This window comes from Triticum urartu, chromosome 6 (assembly GCF_003073215.2).
Source record: "Triticum urartu cultivar G1812 chromosome 6, Tu2.1, whole genome shotgun sequence".
Classification (NCBI taxonomy): Eukaryota; Viridiplantae; Streptophyta; class Magnoliopsida; order Poales; family Poaceae; genus Triticum; species Triticum urartu.
Genome location: NC_053027.1, coordinates 549,744,922 through 549,770,987, shown reverse-complemented (window position 1 = coordinate 549,770,987; position 26,066 = coordinate 549,744,922).

Genomic DNA, 26,066 nt, shown 5'->3' with positions numbered 1-26,066 from the left:
TGCCTCGTCTTCCTCGTCACCGTACTCCTCGTCGTCCTCGTCTTCCTCATCACCAGCCTCCTCGCCGTCCTCGTCCACGCCTTCCTCGACGTCCTCGTCATCCTCGTCCACGCCTTCCTCGTCGTCCTCGTCACACCTTCCTCATCGTCCTCCTCATCCTCGTCCATGCCCTTCCTCGTCGTCCTCGTCATCCTCGTCCATGCCTTCCACGTCGTCTTCCTCATCCTTGTCACCCCCTCCTCTTCCTCCATCACATCTCCCCCAACTGGATCAACTCCCTGCATGAGCTCCGATGGATCCCCCTCCACTTCCTCCACCTCCCCAATCTCCTCCGGCCCCGGCGAGTCCGGAGACATGCCCGCTGCGACCCGAGCGGCGCGCCTCGAACGGATGTCCTCCTGCAACTGAAAGCGATGCTCGGGAGTAAGCATCGCATAAGTAGTTATCTTGTGCCGAACCATGGCGGGGAACGTCACAAACTAAAAGAGGAAGATGGGTGATTTCCTATGATTGCCGGCGAAAGACGGAGAAGCAGGATGATGTCTAGTGGTGGCGGACGCCGCTCGGCTTAAATAACATCTTCTTGACCTCGGGCGACAGAACGGTGACACGCGGCGTTCACTTCACCGACGAATGAGATGGCCGTCGGTCCTTTTGGATTCCGCAGCGCCGACACGTGGCGTTCACTCTATTAAATACCTCCACCTCCTTCAGAACGGCGTCACCGGAGAAAACGCACGTCGGACCCTTGGGTTTTCGGAGCGGCGTTCACACCGAATACGAGGGGACGCCACGAATGTGACCCCGTGTAACGGATATAGTTGTGTCTTTCAGTGCGAACGATTCAACAGAATCATTTGGAACACCAAGACAAACTAACGTCACTCTACACAATGCGACGCCGTGCCTTCCTAGGACCCATAGCCGTGCGAAGAATATACCACACCAGCGTCTCTCGAATAGGCCATTCCCTGCTTCACAGAGTAAACAGTGGGTATTCACAACTGAACCAATTCCGCTGGGTCTCCCCAATTAAAGAACCTTTGTGCACTGAACGGTGGTGCCTCTCCGTCTGATCGAGTTGAAGGAATCATAAGGAACACAAACACACGGGAGCGTGACTCTATATTATAGGGCAGCATGCCTTTTAGCGCTTTACGCCCATGCCTGTGACCCTTAACACTGCCACGAACGTCCACACCATCATCAGTGCACAAGTCATGTCGATACCTGATACAGAACCGTAGCTGTAGTCACTTAACGCCCGTCCTCCTAATAAAATAAGCGCCACGAAACTTAGCACAGAACCGTGGCTTTTAAAAACAAGGAAATTATGCTTTTAAACACCTCGACTCTCGAACCGGTCACTCGCAAAGTAAACATTTAGCATTAACACCTAAACCCATTTCGCTTTGTTTCAACAATAAACTTACGAAACGTGACTCTCCGACAGACCCAACCATGCCCTGATAGCATTCATGTCCGTGCCTCTTGTACTGAACTAGTCAACGGAATCATTTCGAACACAAATACAGGCGAACGAGACTCTACATAAAACCACACCATTTGGAACACCAAGACAAACTAACGTCACTCTACACAATAAAATGCCATGCCTTCCTAGGACCCATGTCCCTGCGAAGAATATACCACACCAGCGTCTCTCAAATAGGCTATTCGGTGCCTCACAGAGAAAACAGTGGGTGTTCACATCTGTACCAATTCCGGTGGGTCTCCCCAATTAAAGAAAGAACCTGACGGTGCCTTTGTGCGCTGAACGCCCGTGCCTCTCCGTCTGATCGAGTCTTCAGAATGATTCGGAACTCAAACACACGGGAAAGTGACTCTATATTATATGGTAGCATGCCTTTTAGCGCTTCACGCCTGTGCCTGTGACCCTTAACACTGCCATGAACGTCCACGCCATCAACAGTGCACAAGTCATCATCCGCGGCTATATTCACTTCACGTCCGTGCTTCTAATAAACGAAGCGCGATGTAACTCAGTACAGAACCGTGGCTTTTAAAAACAAGGAACTTACGCTTTTAAACAACTCGACTCTCAAATATCACAAAGCAAACAGCTAGCGTTAACATCTAAACCCATTCTGCTTTCTTTCCATGATAAACATATGAACGTGACTATGCAAAAGACGAAACCATTCCCCTGTGGGATTCACCTGCGTATGTGCCTATTTTTCTCAACGAGTCGACGGAAACATTTCGAACACAAATATAGGCAAACGTGACTATATATAAAACCATTCCATGAATCTATGGGATGCAAGCCCGTGTCTGTGACCTGAAACACTGCAACACAGAAAAGCCACGAAAGTACATGCCTTCAACAGTACACACGTCATTACAAATACTAGGTTCACAGCCATGGATGCAGAAACTTCATGTCCCGTGCATCATAAGTAATGGCGCCTAATTACAGCGATACTCGAAACCAAAATACATTTTATTTGCAAGGTAGCTAATAGCGAAATTTCACAAGAAAAGGTAAGAAACTCCACTCCACTGCTTAACAACAACAGACGCACACAACAGCCAGGGACGATGCTGTATACCTAGTCCCCACCAACCTTCTTGTTGCTTTGCTCCCAGCGCAGTTCATCAATCTCCTCCTTCAGCGCCTTCATATTCTCGTCATGTCGCTTCACACCTGCGGCCGATTCCTGCTACGACCGGATGTGCTCTCTAAGTAGATTTTTCGTCTCAGCCGTAATTTCTACGATCCTGGCATTCGCCTTCTGCAAATCTTCTCTTGTTTCCTCGCAAAGCTTCTTCCACGCGTAGGTGATCTCCAGTAGCTGCTCGTACGTTTTGTCAGCCTTTGGAAGTGAAACCAAAGTATTCATCTCATCGACCATGTTATTGAGAGTAACTAACAAGGACCTCACAGCACTTCCCGTCGCCGCCCCGCTCACCATTTCCTTCTCCTTCGAGCCACAGCTGCTCCCCAATTCTACAGAAGGGGACTTCTGTTCAAGACCATGACGCAGACTAACCCTACCTCCAACGGACTGTAAATCAGTATCAGCAAAACACACCCACATCAAATTAGTAGTCAGCTGACCACAATAATTCATGTTTCACAAACTAAATCAAAGCAGCCATAAGAAAGAAAAAACGAATGAAGGAGAAGCAGAAACAGGGTGAACTTACAGATGAGGAACCCTTGCGAGCCGGGATCTCCTCCCGCGACAGCGCACAGCTGTCCGGAGTAGTCTCCTTGTGCCCAGCCATGGCGGAGATGGTCAGTGAATAGTGATGAGCAACATGAGTGGAAGGCCTGGCGGCGGATAAAGGGAGGAGTTGAATTTGGCTAGGGTTTCGAGACCCCGTCCTGCTTAAATAGCCGGAGCCTGGCCTCGGGCGACGAGCCAGAGCAGCATCACCGAAGGAGACGCCCATCAGACCATTAGGTTTCTGGAGCGGCGCCACGTGGCGTTCACTCCCGAATACGAAGAGACGCCCGTCGAACCATTGGGTTTCCGCGATAAAAACACGAATGCGGCTCTTGGTAAAGCATAACCATGCCCATTCGCGCTGCACGGACGTGCCTGCCGTTGCGAACGGTTCAACGGAATCATTTGGAACACGAAAACAACATAACATGACTCTTCAGAATACCACGCCGTCACTTCCTGGGACCCACCACCGTGCAAAGAATACACCACAGCAGCTTCTGTCGAACAAGCCATTCCGTGACTCACCGAGTAAACAGTGAGTGATCACATCTGAACCCTTTCTGCTCAGTTTCCGCAATTAAAGAAACGAACGTGACTATGAGTAAGACCAAACGGTGCCTTTCCGCTGGGTTTCCATCTAATCGAGTCAACGGAATTATTCGGAACGCAAGACAAGCATGACTCTATATAATACCACACCATGGCCGTACCTCTCCCATCTAATCGACTCCACGCCTCTATCGAGTAATATACGAAACATCAAGAAAGAAGCGTGACTGTGCTTTTGAAAACAAGGAAACAAACTTTTAAAAACAGCGTGCCTCACATAGGCCATTCGGTGCCTCATAGATTCAATAGTAAGTGTTGGCGTCTCAACCCATTCCGCTGGGTTAATGAAACGAATGTGAATGTGCTTATTGCAAAGCTATGCCTCTGTGGGGTCACCGGCCGTGCATCTCCTTCTGATCGAGTCGAAGGAAGCACTCAGAACAGAAACACAGGGGAACATGACTCTATATCATACGACACTATGCCTCTTAGCGCTTCACGCCCGTGCCTTTGAGCCTTAACATTACCACGAACGTCCACGCCATTGTCAGTACAGAACTCACGTCGCTGACTGGTACAGAACCGCGGCTATATTCACTTCACCCCCGTGCTTCTAATAAAAGAAGCGCGGCGCAACTCAGTACAGAACCGTGGCTTTTAAAAATAAGGAACTTATGCTTTTAAACAACTGGACTCTCAAATCGGCCACTCACAAAGTAAACAGCTAGCGTTAACATCTAAACCGATTCTGCTTTCTTTCCATGATAAACGTACGAACGTGACTATGCGAAAGACGAAACCATGCCCCCATGGGATTCACCTGCGTACGTGCCTATTTTTCTGAACGAGTCAACGAAATCATTTCGAACACAAATACAGGCGAAAGTGACTCTATATGAAACCACACCATGAATTTGTGGGGTGCAAGCCCGTGTCCGTGACCCGAAACACTGCAACACACAAAAGCCACGAACGTACACGCCTACATCAGTACGCAAGTCATTACAATACTAGGTTCACAACCGTGGCTGCAGACACTTCACGTCCCGTGCATCATAAGTAACGGCGCCTAATTACAATGATACTCGAAACCAAAATACATTTTGTTAGCGAGGTAGCTGACACCGAAATTTCACAAGACAAGGTAACAAACTCCACTCCACTACTTAACAACAATAGACGCACACAACAGCCAGGGACGCTGATGTATATCTAGTCCCCACCGACCTTCTTGCTGGTTTGCTCCTGGCGCAGTTCATCAATCTCCTCCTTCAGCGCCTTCATATTCTCATCATGTCTCTTCACAGCTGCTGCCGATTCCTGCAACGAGTGGGTGTGCTCTTCAAGGAGATTGCTCCTCCCAGCCATAATTTTAATGATCCTGGCATTCGCCTTCTCCAAATCTTCTCTTGTTTCCTGGTAGAACTGCTGCCACTCGTAGGTGACCTCCAGCAACTCCTTGTATGTCCTGTCAACCTTTTCAAGTGAAACCAAGGCATTCATCCCATTGACCGGGTTAATGAGAGTAGGTCCAACTGACTGTAAATCAGTATCAGCAAGACATACCCACATCAAATTAGGAGTCAGCTGGCCACAATAATTCATGTTTCACAAACTAAATCAAAGCAGCCGAAAAGAAACAAAAAACGAATGAAGGAGAAGCAGAAACAGGGTGAACTCACAGACAAGGAACCCTCACGAGCCGGGATCTCCTCCAGCGACATGGTACGGCTATCTGGAGTAGTCTCATTCTGCCCAGCCATGGCGGAGATGGTCAGTGAATAGTGATGATCAAGAGGAATGGAAGGCCTGGCAGCGAACGAAGGGAGGTGTAGAATGTGGCTAGGGTTTCGTCACTCCGTCTGTCCGCCTTAAATAGCCGGAGCCTAGCCTCGGGCGACGAGCCAGAACGGCGTCACCGGAGGAGACGCCCGTCGCACCGTTGGGTTTCTGGAGCGGTGCCACGTGGTGTTCACTCCCGAGGTAAGAAGAGACGGCCGTCGAACCGTTGGGTTTCCGTGATAAACGCACGAATGTGACTCTTGGTAAATCGTAACCATGCCTCTTCGCGCTGCACGGATGTGCCTGCCGTTGCGAACGGTTCAACGAAATCATTTGGAACACGAAAACAACATAACATAACTCTTCATAATACCATGCCGTCACTTCCTAGGACCCACCACTGTGCAAACAATACACCACAGCAGCTTCTCTCGTACAAGCCATTCCGTGCCTCACCGAGTAAACAGTGAGTGTTCACACCTGAACCTTTCCGCTGGATTTCCACAATTAAAGAAACGAACGTGACTATGAGTAAGACCAAACGATGCCTTTCCACCGTGTTTCCATCTGATCGAGTCAATGGAATTATTCGGAATGCAATCACAGACGAGCGTGACTCTATATAAGACCACACCATGCACGTGCCTCTCCATCTAGTCGAGTCCACGCCTTTATCGAGTAATATACGAAACATCAAGAAAGAAGCGTGACTGTGCTTTTGAAAATGAGCAAACAAACTTTTAACAACAGAGTCAATAGAAAGTGTTGGCATCTCAACCCATTCCGCTGGGTTAAAGAAACGAACGTGACTGTGCGTAATGCAAAGCTATGCCTCTGTGGGCTCACCGGCTGTGCATCTCCTTCTGATCGAGTCCACGGAAGCACTCCGAACAGAAACACAAGGGAACATGAATCTATATCATACGGAACCATGCCTCTTTGAGCTTCACGCCCGTGCCTCTGACCCTTAACACTGCCACGAACGTCCACGCCATCGTCAGTGCATAGGTCATGTCGCTACCTGGAACAGAATCGTGGCTGTAGTCACTTCACACCCGTGCTTCTAATAAAAGAAGCGCCACGCAACTCAGTACAGAACCGTGGCTTTTAAAAACAAGGAACTTACGCTTTTAAACAACTCGACTCTCGAATCGGCCACTCACAAAGTAAACAACTAGCGTTAACATCTAAACCCATTCTGCTTTCTTTCCATGATAAACGTACGAACGTGACTATGCGAAAGACGAAACCATGCCCCCATGGGATTCACCTGCGTACGTGCCTATTTTTCTGAACGAGTCAACATAATCATTTTGAACACAAATACAGGCGAACGTGACTCTTTATAAAACCACACGATGAATCTGTGGGATGCAAGCCCGTGTCTGTGACCCGAAACACTCCAATACAGTAAAGTCACGAACATACACGCCTTCATCAGTACACAAGTCATTACAATAATAGGTTAACAAACTTGGATGCAGAGACTTCATGTCCCATGCATCATAAGTAATGGCGCCTAATTACAACGATACTCGAAACCAAAATACATTTTGTTTGCAAGGTAGCTGACAGCGAAGTTTCACAAGTAAAGGTAAGAAACTACACTCCACTGCTTAAGAACACCAGACGCACACAACAGCCAGGGACGCCCCTGTATACCTAGTCCCTAATGACCTTGTTGCTGGTTTGCTACCAGCGCAGTTCATCAATCTCCTTCTTCAGCGCCTTCACATCCTCGTCATGTCGCTTCGCAGCTGCAACCGATTCCTGCAACGACCGGATGTGGTTTTCAAGGAGATTGTTCTTCTCAACCGTAATTTCTACGATCCTGGCATTCGCCTTCTTTAAATCTTCCCTTGCTTCCTGGAAGAGCCCCTGCCACCCGTGGATGATCTCCACCAGCTCGTCACACGTTTTGTTAGCCTCTGTAAATGAAACAACGCGCACCATTCCCGTCGCCGATCCGCTCACCATTCCCATCTCTTTCGAGCCACAGCTGCTCCCCAATTCTACAGCAAGGGACTTCTGTTCAAGACCATGATGCAGACTAACCCTACCTCCAACTGACTGTAAATCAGTATCAGCAAGACTGACACACATCAAATAAGGAGTCAGCGGACCACAATAATTCATGTTTCACAAACAAAATCAAAGCAGCCGAAAGAAACAAAAAAAGAATGAAGGAGAAGTAGAAACAGGGTGAACTTACAGACGAGGAACCCTCACGAGCCTGGATCTCCTCCCGCGACAGGGCACGGCGGTCCGGAGTAGTCTCCTTCTGCCCAGCCATGGCGGAGATGGCCAGTGAATAGTGGTGAGCAACAGGAGTGGAAGGCCTGGCGGCGAACGAAGCGAGGAGTAGAATGTGGCTAGGGTTTCGACACTCCGTCCATCCGCCTTAAATAGCCGGAGCCTAGCCTCCGGCGACGAGCCAGAATGGCGTCACCGGAGGAGACGCTCGTCGCATCATTAGGTTTCTGGAGCGGAGCCACGTGACGTTCACTCCCAAGGTACAAAGAGACGACCGTCGAACCATTGGGTTTCCGCCATAAACGCACGAATGTGACTATTCGTAAATCATAACCATGCCTCTTCGCACTCCACGGATGTGCCTGCTGTTGCGAACGGTTCAACGGAATCATTTGGAACACGAAAAAAACATAACATGACTCTTCACAATACCACGCCGTCACTTCCTCGGACCCAGCACCGTGCAAAGAATACACAACAGTAGCTTCTCTCGAACAAGCCATTCCGTGCCTCCTCACTGAGTAAACAGTGAGTGTTCACACCTGAACCCTTTCCGCTGGGTTTCCATCTAATCGAGTCAACTGAATTATTCGGAATGCAATCATAGACGAGCGTGACTCTATATAACACCACACCATGCCCGTGCCTCTCCATCTAATCGAGTACACGCCTTTATCGAGTAACATACGAAACATCAAGAAAGAAGCATGACTGTGCTTTTGAAAACAAGGAAACAAGCTTTTAACAACAGAGTCAATAGTAAGTGTTGGCGTCTCAACCCATTCCGCTGGGTTAAAGAAACGAATGTGACTGTGCGTAATGCAAAGCTATGCCTTTGTGGGCTCACCTGCCGTGCATCTCCTTCGGATCGAGTCGACGGAAGCACTCGGAACAGAAACACTGGGTGACGTGACTCTATATCATACGGCACCATGCCTCGTAGAGTTTCATGCCCGTGCCTGTGACCCTTAACACTGCCACGAACGTCCACGCAATCGTCAGTGCATAGGTTATGTCGCTACCTGGAACAGAACTGTGGCTGTAGTCACTTCACGCCCGTGCTTCTAATAAAAGAAGCGCCACGCAACTCAGCACAGAGCCGTGGCTTCTAAAAACAAGGAACTCTTACCCTTTTCCAGTGGGTTTCCGCAATTAAAGAAACGAATGTGACTGTGAGTAAGACCAAACGATGCCTTTCCGCTTGGTTTCCATCTCATCAAGTCAACGGAATTATTCGGAACACAAACACAGACGAGCGTGACTCTATATAACACCACACCATGCCCGTGCCTCTCCATCTAATCGAGTCCATGCCTTTATCGAGTAATATACAAAACAACAAGAAAGAAGTGTGACTGTGAGTAAGGAGACAAGCTTTTAACAACAGAGTCAAATAGTAAGTGTTGGCGTCTCAACCAATTCCGCTGGGTTAAAGAAACGAATGTGACTGTGCGGAATGAAAAGCTTTGCCTCATCGGCCGTGCCTCTCCTTTTGATAGAGCCTGACGGAAGCAATCGGAACAAAAACACAGGAGAGCGTGACTCCATATTTTACGTCAACATGCTGCTTAGCGCTGCACGCCCGTGCCTGTGACCCTTAACAATACCACGAATGTCCACGCCATTGTCAGTACGCAACTCATGTCACTACCTGGTACAGAACCGACGCTGTATTCACTTCACGACCGACGCTAACAAGCGACATCCATGCCCAGAGCCTACTCATCTACATGTACCAACGAACGAAACAACACGACGACAATGCAACGCATAAATGCTTTATAGGTTCATGTAAGTACAAAAGGCCACATGCCCAAACGCAACGAAAAAACACACGCTTCAAGCTCTCTGCCTACACTCCAGCAACGTTCTTGATTGGCTGGTGGGCGAGCGCATCCTCAATCTGCTTCTTCGTCGCCTCATGACCTTCCTTCACAGCAGCATACGAATCCTCAACCAGGCTCTCGTACTTGACGAGAACCTCAGCATTCTCATCCATAAGCTGCTCCACTTCGCCCGACAGCTTCTGCACCAACGCATGGCTCTGCTCATATAGATTCTTCTAGTGGGCGGCCTCCTGATCCTTCTGGTGGAGATCTTTGAGAAGCTTCTCATTCTCATACAGAGATCGAAATATGAGACCAATGGACTTCTCCATAGAGGCATTGCTCTGCAGCACCAACTTCTCCAACCGAGCGATGAACTGTTGCTGCTTAATTAGCTCATCGAGCACGTCGTCGTTGGCTAAGGAATTCAGTACTGCCATCTTGCCGAGATCGTCTCCATGGCAAATGCGCTTGTGGGAGGATTCGCCTCCATGCGAGAGATCGTTGGACACCTGGGCAACGGGGCAGGATATCCCTGCCGCCGCTACAGCATCGCGGCGACACCTCTCCCTTCTTTTCGCGGCTTTGGTCCTCGCTGTGTGGTTACTTGAACACTCAGAACCCCTCTTGCCTGCCATGGCACAAGCAAGGAGCTACAAGCTAGAAAGAGGTGCCTATCTCTGGAGAATTGTGGGCGTGGAGTGTTCCATGAGTAGGTACCTTTTTATAACACATGCACATCGGTCAGACAGTCAAACAGAGTAACCGACGCCTCGAATTCTCACAATCTCTCTTAAATACCTCGAACTCTGGACGCCTGGGAAACACAAGTATTATCATTTCGTCTCCCCGTGCGTTCGTCCACACTACAACCACTCAACTTCTTTCAAATGGTCCGTACATATTCAATAAAAACATCTCAAACACATTTAACTTACTGTATACGTCTGACTGTATTCCAGAGAAATTACTGTCGAATTCATACTAATATACATTGCCATTTTTTTGAAATGGTATTTGTATCAAAATCTTACTATATCCGCGAATTAACTTGCACGCTTCTCGAGGCGACACCTTAGTGAAAACGTGTGTAACACACGTAGGCACGAACGTGACGCTCTTTAATAACAAACAGTGCCTCCCGGCAACGCACAACCGCGACTCTCCATAGAAAAGGAACGAGTCGACAAGGAAAACATTTCCATAGAAAGCGTCGGTAGTCTGCCTGTGGCATTAGCAACACAGTGCCAACCCGGCTTCACTTCCACGCACCTCACAGTGTCTCGCCAGAGAAAATGCATGTAACACACGCGTGGACAAACGTGACTCTCGCTAATAACAATACTTGCCCCCGCCGTTTTCACATCCATTCCTCTCCAAGAGAACGAGCGAGCGGAATCATTCGGAAATACCAAAAGCATACAACCGTGGTAACTTGACTCAGACCAATGAGTTAACATGCTTCCCATGATTTCATGTCCATGCCTCTCCAAATGAACCGGCGAGCGGAATCGTTTGGAACACAAAGAACCATGCAACGCGACTCTCTCTAATAATAAACAGTGCTTCCCTGGAACGCACCACCGCAACTCTCCACAAAAAATGAAGGAAAACATTTCCATACACAGCGCCAGTAGTGTGCCTGTTGCATTGGCAACACAGTGCCAACTCGGCTTCACTTCCACGCACCTCACAGTGACTCGCCAGAGAAAATGCATGTAACACACGCGTGGATAAACGTGACTCTGGCTAATAACAATACTTGCCCCCACCGTTTTCACATCCATTCCTCTCCAAGAGAACGAGCGAGCAGAATCATTTGGAAATACCAAAAGCATACAACCGTGGTAACTTGACTCTGACCAATGCGTTAACATGCTTCCCATGAGTTCATGTCCATGCCTCCCCAAATGAACTGGCGAGCAGAATCGTTTGGAAAACAAAAAAACATGAACGTAACTCTGAGTAACGCCAAGCCATGCCCCTGTGGATCACACAAAAACACTAAAATCAAAAAAATGCTAACATCCCACCGACTAACAGTTATGATAGCAAGCAAAAAACAAGTTCATGGAAGTACACAGAATGTTTCACCGATCTTGATGTCCAAACAGATGCAGGCACGTCATAGAAAACGTCTGCAACACGCGCAGGCACGAACGTGACTCTGGGTGACACCAAACCATGCCCACGTCGATGTCACCACACTAAAATAAAAAAACGCTCCCGCATCAAAGCCCACAGAAAGTTACACCAATCTTGATGTGAAACCGGACGGTTGAAGATTCGCAACGGTTGGACCATTCCCCTCTCTCCCTCCACTCCTTTCTTCCTTTTGCTTTCGCACCAAAAATCTCGAACACTTCAGCAGTTCCCCTCTCTCGAACACCCTCCTCTCTCCTACTGCCCGCATTGTCCAATCCTGCAGACCAACCAAAAATCCAAATTGTGTTCGCCTCACACACCAGCCGCCATCCACTTCGAGATACAGACAGTCAGTGGGTGCCCGCGAAAGCATAAAAAACCTCTCCCGACGGCGGCGGTGACTAACGGCGACGACCCCTGATCGCGGCGGAGGTACCAACAAAGAGCAGGGAGAAAAAGCAGCCGATGGATGCGACAAATCCCCCACAAGCAATCGAAGGTAAAAAAAATATTAATCCATTACATTCCATTACCACAGTTCGATCAAAGCGGTTTTCCCCCTTTTTGACGGACATGAACCCTAACCGCCACACAAAACCGCGTTTCCAAAAAGTCTGTTTAGACTTCTGTAGCAAAATTGAAATAAGGTAGACACGCGTGCAATAGGATGCAACCACTATCCGCCACAGAAATCGGCTCGTAAGATATTTGCCTAAAACGTATTGTGCATGCCAGAACTATCTAGGACACCGCTCTAGATTCAAACCATGAGAGCATCCTTAAATTCAAAACCTGCTATTTATAGAAGATTCTATATATCCGTTGATTGTATCTGTTTCAAATTATGTGCCTCTCTCATATCAACATCCGTGCTCCAATAATAGATCTAAATGTGTGCTTATAGCGTGAAACAATCTGTGCCTCTCCGGCAGTGCTGTTTTTTGTGTCCACGGGATGCATCTCCTCTTTTTTCTATGAAATTAAATTTTGCTTCTATTGCTGCTAACGTCTGGGCATTTCTACGCAGCAAGGAATGGTAATAAGGAAAACAGGGTACCTGCAGAACATCCTGCCGTGCAGCAAGGTACTATAAAAGGCTCACACAAACCATATAACAAAAACTATGTAGCAGCAGCAGTAAGTTAACCACTTACGCCCACACAATCTTGGGAACTACACTTTGATGAAATTTTTCACACACTATGTGTATCATTATTCATTCAAGAACATTTTATCTTACCCTCTAAACCTTACAATTATATTTACAGAATATCAGTTGTAGTGTTTTTTCAATATAAAAAAAGACCTCCCTTCACTGATATGGACTTGACAGCAGCCATACTGCTCACACCTCACCCTAATTTCCATCCCTCATTGGCCAAACCTAGAGTTAGGAAGAAAACTTGATATAACAAGAAAACAATGGATTGATCGCCCTTTTAGCTCAGGAAATGAAAGAAAAGGGCTATCTTATCAATCTATGTAGATTAAGTTTCAGATTCTTTTTGTGCAGTCGTGGAAGACATGGTTTGAAAACTATATCCCATTTATCTCAATTTTGCCATGTAATCCTTTTGTTACATAATCATCATGCAGGTGACGGTTGTGCAGGAGGAGAGATTGAACCGATTTTATCTGAACTTAATAGTGCATATCCAGAAAAACCACTCATCTCTCCTGACCCGTCAGAAAAAAGAACGAAGCGGAACATGGACAATGAAGCACCCGAGCAAGTGCCAGCACCAACTTCGAGCAGGGAGCTACAAAAAGAGAGGCCATCAGAAACCAAGACTGACGTTCCTCCTAGAACAAAAAGACAAAAGACAAAGGACAAAAATCAACTCATCAGCGACAGTGCTACCTTGCAGCAGCAGCAGCCAAGACCTCTAATGGTGCTCCCGGCTAGTAGTTACAGGGGTCAAGAATGAACTAACTAAAACCAAGAACAAAAACAAAAGACAACATTTTGAAGAAGGCGAGGATGATGCCAGCAAAGAGTCAGAGCATGATGCCGCCGACGGCGACGATGACACAAAACATGATGATGACCTCATTCGTGCAGAGGGCGATGACGCCGCAGGGGACAACGGTGGCGCCGCAAAGGACAGCAACAATGATGTAAAAAACAATTTCTCTACAGATTTTTCCTACCGCTTTACACCCATGAAAACCAAACCATCCTCTATAACAAAACACTCTTTTTCTACACAGGGAAAACCAAAACAGAAGCGGACAAAGAGGATGAAGACAAGTGGAAAACAATTGGCAGCACCAATGAATAATGAACATGAGGCAACAACAAATAAGGACAAATGCGAAATCAAGGCAGGAGTAGCATTTGATCAGGTCAATAGAGCATGGAACTTACTAAAAGAACGTCACTGGCAAGATGTTAGGATGGCCGGGTTTGGAAGCATAGAGGAATGCCAAATAAAGCGCTCCATCTGCAAACCGCTTGCAGCACACATCTACGACAACCTGGACACAAAAAGCATGACAATAACATCGGTGACACTGATCAACTGAAATTAATCAAGATTACCATGGAAGCTATACACAAGGTGTTTGGATACCCAAACGGCACGGAAAAGTCAGCACCAAGGCCAGAGAAGAGCACAACTTCAGTGAAAGAACTGATCACAGAACTTGGCCTCAAGAAAATGGATTTCCATCACGATGATCTGTTTAAAGAACTACAAAAGTTGGTGAAAGTAAATGACGAACAATCAAACAGGAAATCAGTTAAAATATTTTTCCTTATTTTTTCCACAACATTGTCTGTGGAACAACCTCCCCTACCTTCAGCAAACAAGCCATTATGGTCAAGGACTTGGACTATCCAGAAATGGCAAAGATGGATTTCTGTGAGGTAATCGTCGAAAGTATTAAGGAAGGAGCCAAGATATGGCAGAAGCACAGGTTGTTGCCTCAGGAAGAAAAGAACAAAAAGCATCTCAATGGTTTGGCACAGGGACCAGTAATAATGTACCTCGACTCCCTGCTGCTACCGACCGACACAATAGAAATGCGCAAGATTGCAGAGACAATGGACAAGACATCATTACTGCGAACAAACCACCTAAGAGAGAATGACCTAAAGAAAATAGCTATGGCAGACATGAAAAAGGACGGAAAAGCACGACCAGATGACTATGAATTTGGCAAGATAAAGGTATAGCCCTATTGAATATATATGCATTATACCTTATAAAAATGGTTTCCAGTCTAACCAACTCCATTCTGCCGAAACAATGCAGACATGGAAAGGAACAGAAGAGAGGATCTTCTATGCCAGCACAGTAACACCTTCGCATTCATTACAGATGATACTAGCAAAACAACAGGAGCACCAGCAGATGACCAAGCTACTACCACCCCCAACCAAGCGCCGGGGCAAAGCACATGTCAGCATGGGTGGAAGCAAGCAATCAGTCACAGGCACCAGCACAGGATCATATGAAATATTCGCAAGGATAGAAGAAACGTTGAAACAAGTACTCGACGAAACAAAACAGATACCAGGAATAAAGACCAGGGCTGGACACCAATGCAGCGAACAAGACGAGGAATTAGATGAAAACATGAAGAACTCAGTCGTGCAACAAACAACGGCCCCGATTGATTCTCTCGAACAACTTAGAAAATTTCAGGACATTGTTTGCACAGTGAACTTACCAGAAGAGCCGTCGCTGAAGTTGCAGGATGGAGCAGACGCAGGAGCCACAGCTGCACTTGTACATGGCAACCACACGAAAGAAGTCGCAGCCACAGCAGAACCAGAAGCGAGGAGAAAAAGGAAGAAGGAAGAAGAAGACCAACAAAACAAACATGAAAAGAAGAAAAGAATAACAAAATCAAGAACACGGACCACGAGAATTAGCCAGAGGGAGACAAAAGAACATAACAAGGTGCAAAAAGAGCAAATCAAAGAGCATGTATCAACCAATACAGCAAGTGCCGAAGGACAGCAAGAACAAGGTAGAAAAGTAGCTGCAGAAGCAGAGAACCAAGATGAAAAACAGGTAAATGAGAACAAATACATCATCCATGTAACTCGAAAGCGATGCTTTCAAACTTGAACTTAAAAAATCTGTCTTCAATTCTGTCAGGGACACGGCAAGAGAACGCCACCGAAACATAAAGGCCAACAGCAGCATGTCGTCAAGAACACCGAGAAAGAGGATGGAAGCAATAGAACAAGCAACCCAACAACAGATTATGCTCCCTCAAAAGCATCAACAGGAGCACTACAAGAGACGAACAGGATCGGAGGCAGCAAAGAAGTGAGTATAAAAACCCAGTCTCTTCTTTCTAAAAAGTCTCTTCTCTCTAAACTAGAAACGGCCTTGAGCTAGCTGACAAATCTGCAACAAAATATACACTCGGCCGGACAAGTATCATATCAACGCTCCCGCAAACGAGGCACGGGCTGATCTAGCATCGACCGTTAACAGCATGACACAAAAACAAGAAGAAAACAACAAAGAAGAGGTAAAACTTCCAAACCCACCTCGCCCAAATGCCGTCAACTCATATTGTTTCATCTATCAGCTATTACAAGCACAACAAAGAGAAGAGGATGCCCATGCAAAACAGAAAGTTGATATAGAACAGCTCTCCAGCACAAGAGCATTTCAGATGACCGATACAGGGGAGAAAGCCTCAGACACTGCACCTGGTGACACACACAAGGCTGGTATACAAAGCAAAGAAAAAGTGGACGCAGAAACGGATATCCCAACCACCGGCGCAAAGGTAAAATTCAACAAGAACCATTTTTCCAAAATTAATAAGAAATGTACTGCCCAGCACAACCTGTCACAGTAACACAAGAATTACAAGCAATGAACCATGTTTTTCCTTTTTTCATGAAACGCAGGAAACAAACGAGGACGGTCATCCCGAAGAATAGCAAGGGGTATAAATAGAACAACCCAAAAAACAAGGGCAAATGGCGACTAAAATGGTACCCAGTACGCCGACCAAACAGCAGTCTCCACGTGACAAATACAACCAAGAAGACATGCCACCAGCATCGAAGAACAAAGAGGTAAAGCTACACGCACCTGCTCCTACAACTAAAAAAAGTTATGCATGCACAAATGAAGTCCAAACTTTATTTACATTTTTTGACTGAACAGAAGAAAGAAATAAATGAAGCAGAAGATGTGCCTCAAGAAGCGATAGAAAGTGCTGCTACCGCTCGACAATGTACAAAAACTCCAGAAGACAGAGAAAAAGTGACAGGAACGGCAAAAGAGAGATTGAATGTAGAGGTCAAGCTACAAAACCTCTTTCTATAGCATATAAAAAAACAGACACATTTTAATTACTTTTTTTGCGTTCCGACAGATGCAAGAAACAAAGGAGAGCACCAATATTCAAGACCAACAAACACAACAACACAAGGGAATGGAACAATCAGAAGATGTTGTTCCAACAACGGACAGCGTAACCATAGTAGACCAAGCCAGAAAACCTCCGCTGTCCGAGCAAGAAATAACAGAGATGCCAGTGTTGATGCAAAAGACTGAAAAGGTGAAGTGAAGCTACAAAAACCTCCACTCAAAGAAGAAAAGCTCCAAAAACCTCCACTCAAAGAATAAAAGCTCAAAGAGGCAGCACCGGCGGAAACGGCTGAAAAGGTGAAGCTACAAAAAAACGTTCAAAGACACACTTAAACATTTGAGTATTTTTCTTTGGGAATGGACACTAAACTACAATGAAAATAACGAGCATATTTAATTATTTTTTAACCACGCTTTTACACGACAACGCAGAAACCTCAACAAGACAAGCACGCAGACAGAAGCAAACAAGCAAAGGGCCACGGTGCATTGGAAGACCATGCAACAAACATTCCAGAGAGAGAGTCAGACAACAACAAGAAAAAGGCTGCACCATCAGACAAGAAACATTGTTCTGTAAAAGATGTTGCCGCCACAAACACGACGGTAAGCCAGGACGGCACTCAAACAGAATGTAAACCATTGATTATACAAAACCTGGTCATCGAAGAAGGCACAAAAGATGAAGGAATCGAACACCTGTACAACAACGTCATGACAACGAATGAGGACAAAGGGTAAGTTCATGTTACCACCAACGAATTATATTCCTCCAATGATTTTCTCCCTTAAAGATTTTACATGTATACCTATCGTGGGTTTGTCACGGCAGATGTCCTCGTGAAAGGACTTAGTCGTGGAGCCATCGCAACGGGTTAGCTTAAAGGGGTTAAACCGGACAAGGGGACACGGGAGTTTATACTAGTTCGGCCCCTTCGATGAAGGTAAAAGCCTACGTCTAGTTGTGATTGGTATTGCTAGGGTTTCGAAGGCCAGGGAGCGAATCCACTTTGTCTGGCTCTCGAGTTGTTGTTCTCTGTCCCTAAACCGCGGCCGGGTCGTCCCTTTATATACATAGGTTGACGCCCGCCGGACTACAGAGTCCCGAAGCCAGTTTATAAACGTATCTGGTTCGGCCTCTCTCTTTTTATCTTACTATACAAGTTACATGACTAGGTCGGTTTACATTTACAGAATGTAACCCGCCTTTGGGCCCTCCGTAAAGCGCCATCATCTTTACATCTTCATGGGCTTCTAATCTTCAAAGAGTCAATCCGGCTACCTAAGGCCGGTTTACCTCCAGTAGTAATATCCCCAACATTAGGCCCCAGATTGGTTTGAACTTGTTCATGTCAATCCTCCACACTTATCTTCATTTTTGATCTTGTAAACCGCCGTGACATCACACTTCAAAATTATGATAAACCGTCCTGACGTCATCCATCCATTGATGTCGGAGATTTCCTTCATTTAATATATATCCAGTCATCGAGGCGACACCTTTATTAACTTATCCATTTTTTGGGCTCCTCGATTCCCGTACTTGCCATTTTTTCACTTTGCCTTATAAATAGGACCGAGGGGTCATTTTCACCGTTTCCTCCCGTGCCTCTTCGCGTCGTCTTCCTCGCGCCGCCCAGCCTCCAGAACTCCGCCGCTACCGTCGACCGTCGTCTCTGCTCAGACCTTGGCCGTTGCATCCCCTAAACGCACCAGAAAACCGCGGCGCCCTTCCGCTTCCTCACCAGCTCCGGTAAGATCTCTGCTTTTTTCACCATATATCTGTTCTAGGGTTTCAACATTCTTTGCAGTTCTTCCGAAGTTCATCAGTGCTATTCTTCCCTGTTCTTCCTTTACTAAATGGACACTTCATGCTTGATGCATCCCTTGTCGTAGCTTACCTACCATGGTCATCACAAATCCTTATGCGCAAAAAAACTGATCTAGTCTGTCAAAAATTGCTTCAGTTCTACATCCCTTCAAGATCCAATTATTTTTGCTTTTCTGTCTTATCTTTAGATACGAAAGTTTTATACATCACTGTGAGATCTGTTTCTATGTTCCTGTGAGATCCGTTTCTCCTCGCACCAATATAGGCGGTTTAATATTGTCTAAATAGTCTATGCCATTAGCCCTCTGATAAACCAGAAGAGCATGTTACCTTCATAATTATGCTCCGGTTTAACAGTGTCTGATCAATCCTGCGCTAGCATTACCTTTCTTTCTCATTATACTAGTCTCCGGGTTGTACCATTTATCATATCAGTATGTTTCTTACTCCCTTGTATCTTGTGTATAATCATGCATAATTTGTAAACCGGCCTTTCATTTTCAGTTTGTTCGCTTTGCAATGGCCAAACAATTCAATGCCTGCAACTGGGCTCGTTCCCGGGTTACTGAGGCTCAACTGGATGAGATGGTTAGCATCGGCTCTCTGCCTAAGAAAACTGAGATCAAATGGCGAGTTCCAGGAACTGAGAATCCTCCAACCCCAAGACAAGGCGAAGTGGTAATCTTTGTTGACCATATAGGCCGTGGTTTCAAACCGAGAGGGTCAAAATTTTATCGAGATGTGCTTGCCAACTTCCAACTGCATCCACAAGATATTGGTCCCAACTCAGTCTCCAACTTATGCAATTTCGAAGTCTTTTGTGAAGTCTATTTACAAGAAGAACCAACTGCAGAACTGTTCCGGGATTTCTTTCACTTAAACCGGTGCACAAAGTTTGTGAATGGCCCGAACGCAGAGCTTGGTGGTGTCTCGATTCAAAAGCGGAAAGAAGTGGAATTTCCTCATGCCAAACATCATAGCCACCCAAAGGAATGGAATCAAACATGGTTCTATTGCAGAGACACTTCGCTTGAGGATGAAAATCCCCTCCCCGGCTTGCGTGATCATAGATTATCCAATACTCACCCAATGCTACAATGTCTGAGCTCTTCAGAAAGGGCAAAATATGCTCCTCAAATCTCCAAGCTCCGGGCCTTTATGGCAAACGGTTTAACAGGTGTGGATTTTGTGCGCTGTTGGATATCCTGGAGTATCTTGCCGCTAAGCCAGCATCCTGGTTTAATGTGCGAATATACCAGTGAAGTTGACGATCCTCAACGCCACTACAACATCCAATTATCTGAGGAAGAAGTTACTGCAGGGGTAAAGAAAATTTGGAATGAATCAGAACTGGTCTGTAGTCAAACCGGTCTGAATCCCTTCTACACCAAGAACAAACCGCCTGTTGTAACCCTTCTTCTTTATATATATAGGGTGATGACCCTTTCTGGAAACGGAAATCCATAGAGAAAGCGGCAAAGCCAACTGGAGATAAAGTGGTCAAACCAACCCGCCCGAAGACCAAAGCCGTAAAACGGACGTCAAAGCGGAAAACGGCTGACCGGATCACTATGGAACTTGATGATGATACTGATGACCCAGAATTTGAGGTAGAACTTGACTCACTTGGCTCTCTTTTTATGCATCTTATTAACAATGATCTTCCTCAGGAGGAGGCAGAAGCTAGTCAGGCTGAGGACGTAGAGGTAATTACCCTTTCCTCCGGTTCAGACTCTATGCCAACACAAAAAACTCGCCAAACAATCCGGAAAGTAAGCTTTTCTCATCCTCTTGCTCACTTGGATCCAACATTTATTTTGAAGACTCAACAGCATGAAGCTCCCCGGACAACCCGGCACAGCAGCCAACAGGTCACCTCTACCGGTTTACCTGATACCCCAGTTCAGAAGCACCGGTATGAGGTCTCTCCTACTTCTGACCTTTCTTACCCCAAGGCAGGTTATTTCAGACAGCCTCTTAATCCGTCTGATTCAAATTATCAGGTGACACCTCCTTCCTCTTCTGGTGAATAAACAGCAACTCAACTCCCCCCTTTGAAAATTGTGGCTGGGTGAGTTACGAAAAACCTTTCCTTTCAATGCGCCCTACATCTTTTGAACAGGATATTAATCCTTTTTTATTCTGTTTGCAGGCCCAAAGCCAGACCCAGCAAGAAAGCTCGGGTCACCAATCCGCCAGAAGACCCTGTTGCCGGAGAAGAAGAACCAAGAGGTGAACCGGAGCAAACTGGTGAACCGGAAGGCCTCCATCCTGAAACAACTTTTGATGATCTGCCCCTTGCCGGCCAACATACTGACGAACCAACAGATGTTGAGCCCGCCGCCCCTGATACTGAACCGGCAGAACCAAACTGGGCCAATCCGATGAAAGACACTGAAATTCCATTATCATCCACCAAAAATCCTGAAGGCCAAGGTGACGACGTTATTATTACTGGCGTAGGCCACAATTCTCCTGGTCATCCCATCATTTTGGCTCAGCATAGTGCCAAAGAAGAGCAAATTGCCAGGGATAAAGGTAAATGGAGCAGCGACTTATCAAACTATGCTCATCTTAACGCTGATGAGCTTCATTCCGGCTTCTTGAACCGTCTGCACTCAAACCGGGATTATGAAGCCGGTTTGGTGAATTTTATGAAAGAATGATATGAGGTAAATTCTTCTCCCTTGCACATTGATTTATAGCTGAAATACTATTCCAATTAGCCCCCAAGAGCCGTTTTATGATTGTCAATCATAAACCGGGTCTTTGTAACACTTTAAGCATCCCATCATTAATCCTTGCCAAGGCGTGTCCTCAATTATAGATAAGACTCATGTTTGAAAAATTAGATAACGTTCTGCAGCATAGCCCCCAAAGGCTGGTTTAACTTGGCAAGTTAATCCGGTTTTTAATCCACACCGCCGGTTTAGAACAAATGTACATTAGCCCCCAAGTGTCAAGGATAATGCTTGCATTGTTCTGGAGACTTGCACAGAGGGTAGTATTTGAGAGCAAATAGGCATTAGCCCCCAAGTATGAAGTGGATAACTTGTTATATGCTTTATACTTAGTGCATAAATATGTTGTTTTGTTGAATATACCTTCAATGTTGCAGGCTGAACTGAGAAGCAAAGATACCCAAAACTCTGACTTGCAAGAAAATGTGAAGTCTCAACAAGCCGAAGCTGCAAAAGCCAAAGAGGAGCTGACCCGGGCCCTGGCCAGAATGGAAAAATTGAAAGAATCCTTCAATCAAGCTCGTGCTGAATGGGAAACCGAAAAATCCGGTTTGACCAAAAGAGCTGTAGATGCCGAGGAAGCCCTGAAACCGGTGGCTGAAGAACTAGCCGGTTTGAAGCGCCAAATCAACGCTATGACCTCTGCTATCTTTGGTAAGTATCTGCTTATGTATGTTGCACCAGTCAATGAATCTTAAAACTGACCAAAATGTTGATAAAATCTTTGGCAGGAACTCGGATCACTCATCTTGGTGCAGATATGCAGATGAAGCTCAAAGCGGCATATACATTGGTTGAGCAGCTATACTCTGGATCTCAGCGAGTCATTAGTACAGCATCTTATAACAAACCGGCGCCAACATTGATTAAGGAAACCCTTGAGAAGCTGGGCATGTTACCGGCGCGTATTGCCGAGTTGAAAAGAGCCGCTGCAAGAGCCGGAGCATTAACTGCCCTTATTCAACCCAAGGCCTGGATTCCAGATCTTGAAGCGGAGGATATCATTAAAGGGTATCCAGGCGTTAAAGAAGACGGTTCAAACTTTGACAATGATGATCTTCGGCGGCTGACCAAACAGATGCGGCCAGCGGCCAGCAAATTGGCTGAGGACACCGATTTGTCCCATTTTCAACTGTTTTATGATGCAGAAGGGAAAAGACAGCCGGCCGAGATCCATGAAGTCGAAGAACTTGTGCCTCCGATTCGTAAGCACACTTATGCCCCTGATATTAACCCTTCTGATCTTATCCATGAGGAAGCAGTATTCCAAGCTTTAACTGGAATCGATTGGTCAACAGCTGATTTCCAGCGGCTGGGGAGGGATGAAGAAGTGCCTACACCAACTGATCCGCAACCGTCAAACCATCGTGATGAAGAGTCCTGATCCGGTCGCCGGTTTATATGGCTACTGTGAAAAACAATGGAACTATTTGAGCCGCTGTGAAGCTTCATGTAATAGGATAGTTGAAACTTTGTTTATCTGCCATGCCATCGAGCATGTTTCATAACGCTTTGTGACAATCTGTGCCGCCCTTCAGGATATATTTTATGCATAGCCTATGATGACTTGCCTTCCTGGGTCCAAAAAACTTAAAAGTGTCTAGCGGTTTACCGCTAAACATGTCATAATATCCAAGAAGAATATAGTATTTTTAGCTGAATAATCAAGTGTTTGTACAAAAAACAATGTACAGAACATACCTCATTGATTGACCAAATGTGTATACAGCAAAGGTGTTTATCACCAACCCGATACGTTTCATAATTGCATCTTCATAATGCTGGTCTATCTATTAAACCGGACCGATATAACTACCGGATTTTCTTCATAACACTGGTGATTTAGTCAAACCAGACCAGGTCAATGACCACCAGTTTATAATTGATCATGTGCCAACAACTGGTGGTTGGAAAGCAAGCCGGGTCAAGGACGCCGGTTTATCAAAAAATACTTATGATTGTCAACAAACAAAATTCAAATAGAAAAATATGCGAGGCTTTTTACGAGCTACCAGGCTCCAAATCGAGGCTTTTCATGGGCTGTCAGGCCTCTGAGTTAAACCATTTAACAAAGCCTTTTAAGATGGGCCTCCAATTACCAATCACCGTTTTAACTATGACAAGTTCAGGGTCTGTAAAAGATTGACTTGTCAAACATTCGATGGGTCATGCCAGGATTACCTGGATAGGAGTGGCTTACTTGATGAAGGCAGGTTAACCCGGGGTTTTAGGTGAATACACCAGGCTTCCAAGTCGTGGCTTGACAGCCAATTACGAGGGTCCTTTCAAACTCTTTGTTGCTTTGCAAAAAAGAGCCCCCAAGTAACTTTGTGAGCGATGCTCAGCGTGTGCCTATGTTTGAGTTTGTACTGTGTACAATACTCTCTTTGGCTCCACAAATTTTTCCTTGTGTGGCTGAAATGCCTATCAAGAGGCGTAGCTGTGGTTCAAACATGACCAAGCCCCCTAGTGATTTTCTTTATCTTTATGCAGCTGCTAAATCCAGTTTAACAAAGACTCCGCTTTGACCATTAACTTGTAAAAGCACACATATGATATAAGAAAGAACAGATACCCCTCTTATAACGGAGGCTCCGGTTTATTATATGGTATATACACTGTCATAAATATGTACAGGTGAAAAGCCTATGGCTTCAAGTATAGTAAGGCCGAAGGAGAGCTATGTTCCAAGGCCGCTTTGTCTCCTCCTCCGATTGACGTGAGTCTTCATGCTCTCGAACATCAATGAGGTAGTAGGATTCGTTGTGCAGATTTTTGCTGACCACAAAGGGTCCTTCCCAAGGGGGGGATAACTTGTGCATATCAGTCTGATCCTGGATGAACGGGAGCACCAAATCACCTTCTTGAAAGGTTCTAGTTTTAACCCGGCGGCTGTGATAATGTCGAAGATCTTGTTGATAAATCGCCGAACGCGCTGCTGCAAGATCCCACTCTTCATCCAACAGGTCCAGAGAATCCTGACGTGCCTTATCATTATCAGCTTCAACATAAGCTGCCACACGGGGCGAATCGTGATGGATGTCACTAGGAAGAACCGCCTCTGCTCCATAAACCATGAAGAAAGGCGTGTAACCCGTAGACCTATTGGGTGTGGTGTTGATGCTCCATAACACAGAAGGTAGCTCCTCGACCCAACAACTCGGCGTCCGCTTTAAGGGAACCATAAGCCTTGGTTGATACCTCGTAGAATTTCTTGATTTGCCCTTTCCGCTTGACCATTAGATTGGGGGTGAGCCACTGATGCTAGATCAAGCCGGATGTGCTCACGTTGACAGAATTCTTCCATCTCTCCTTTTGACAAGTTAGTGCCATTATCTGTTATAATGCTATGTCGAAAGCCAAACCGGAATATCACCTTTTTGATGAATTGAACCGCAGTGGCTGCATCACACTTGCTGACTGGCTCTGCCTCTACCCATTTAGTGAATTTATCAACTGCTACTAACAGATGGGTCTTCTTGTCCTTGGAGCGCTTGAAGGGTCCAACCATATCCAACCCCCAAGTGGCAAACAGCCACGTAATTGGAATCATCCGCAACTCTTGAGCCGGAACGTGCGCACGGCGGGCAAACTTTTGACATCCATCACATCTTTTGACTAAATCCTCCGCATCAGCATGCGCCGTCAACCGGTAAAAACCGTGGCGAAAGGCTTGAGCAACCAACGACTTTGAACCGGCGTGGTGACCGCAATCCCCTTCATGAATTTCTCGCAAAATCTCACAACCTTCTTGAGGAGAAACGCATCGCTGAATTGCTCCTGAAACGCTGTAACGATGTAACTCCCCGTTGAGTATGGTCATGGACTTGGAACGCCGGATTATCTGTCGAGCCAATGTTTCCTCAGCTGGTAACTCGCCCCGGTTCATGTAATCCAGATATGGGATCGTCCAATCTGGTATGACATGCAGAGCTGCCACCAACTGAACCTCCGGATCAGGAAAAGCTAAATCTTCTTCGGTTGGTATTTTGACTGACGGATTGTGCAATACATCAAGAAAGACATTGGCGGAACCGGTTTACGTTGGGAACCAAGACGACTTAAAGCGTCCGCCGCTTCATTCTTCCGCCGGTCTATATGGTCCACCTGATAACCTTTAAAGTGACCAGCCACTGCGTCCACCTCTCGCCGATATGCAGCCATGAGTGGGTCCTTAGAATCCCAAGTGCCAGACACTTGCTGAGCCACTAGATCTGAATCGCCGAAGCACATAACCCGGCTCAAATTCATCTCTTTAGCCATCCGAAGACCGTGGAGTAAAGCCTCATACTCAGATGCATTGTTAGTATAAGGGAACATTAAACGGAGGACATAACAAAACTTATCACCTCGTGGGGAAGTTAATACGCCTCCAGCCCCCGAACCCTCTAACT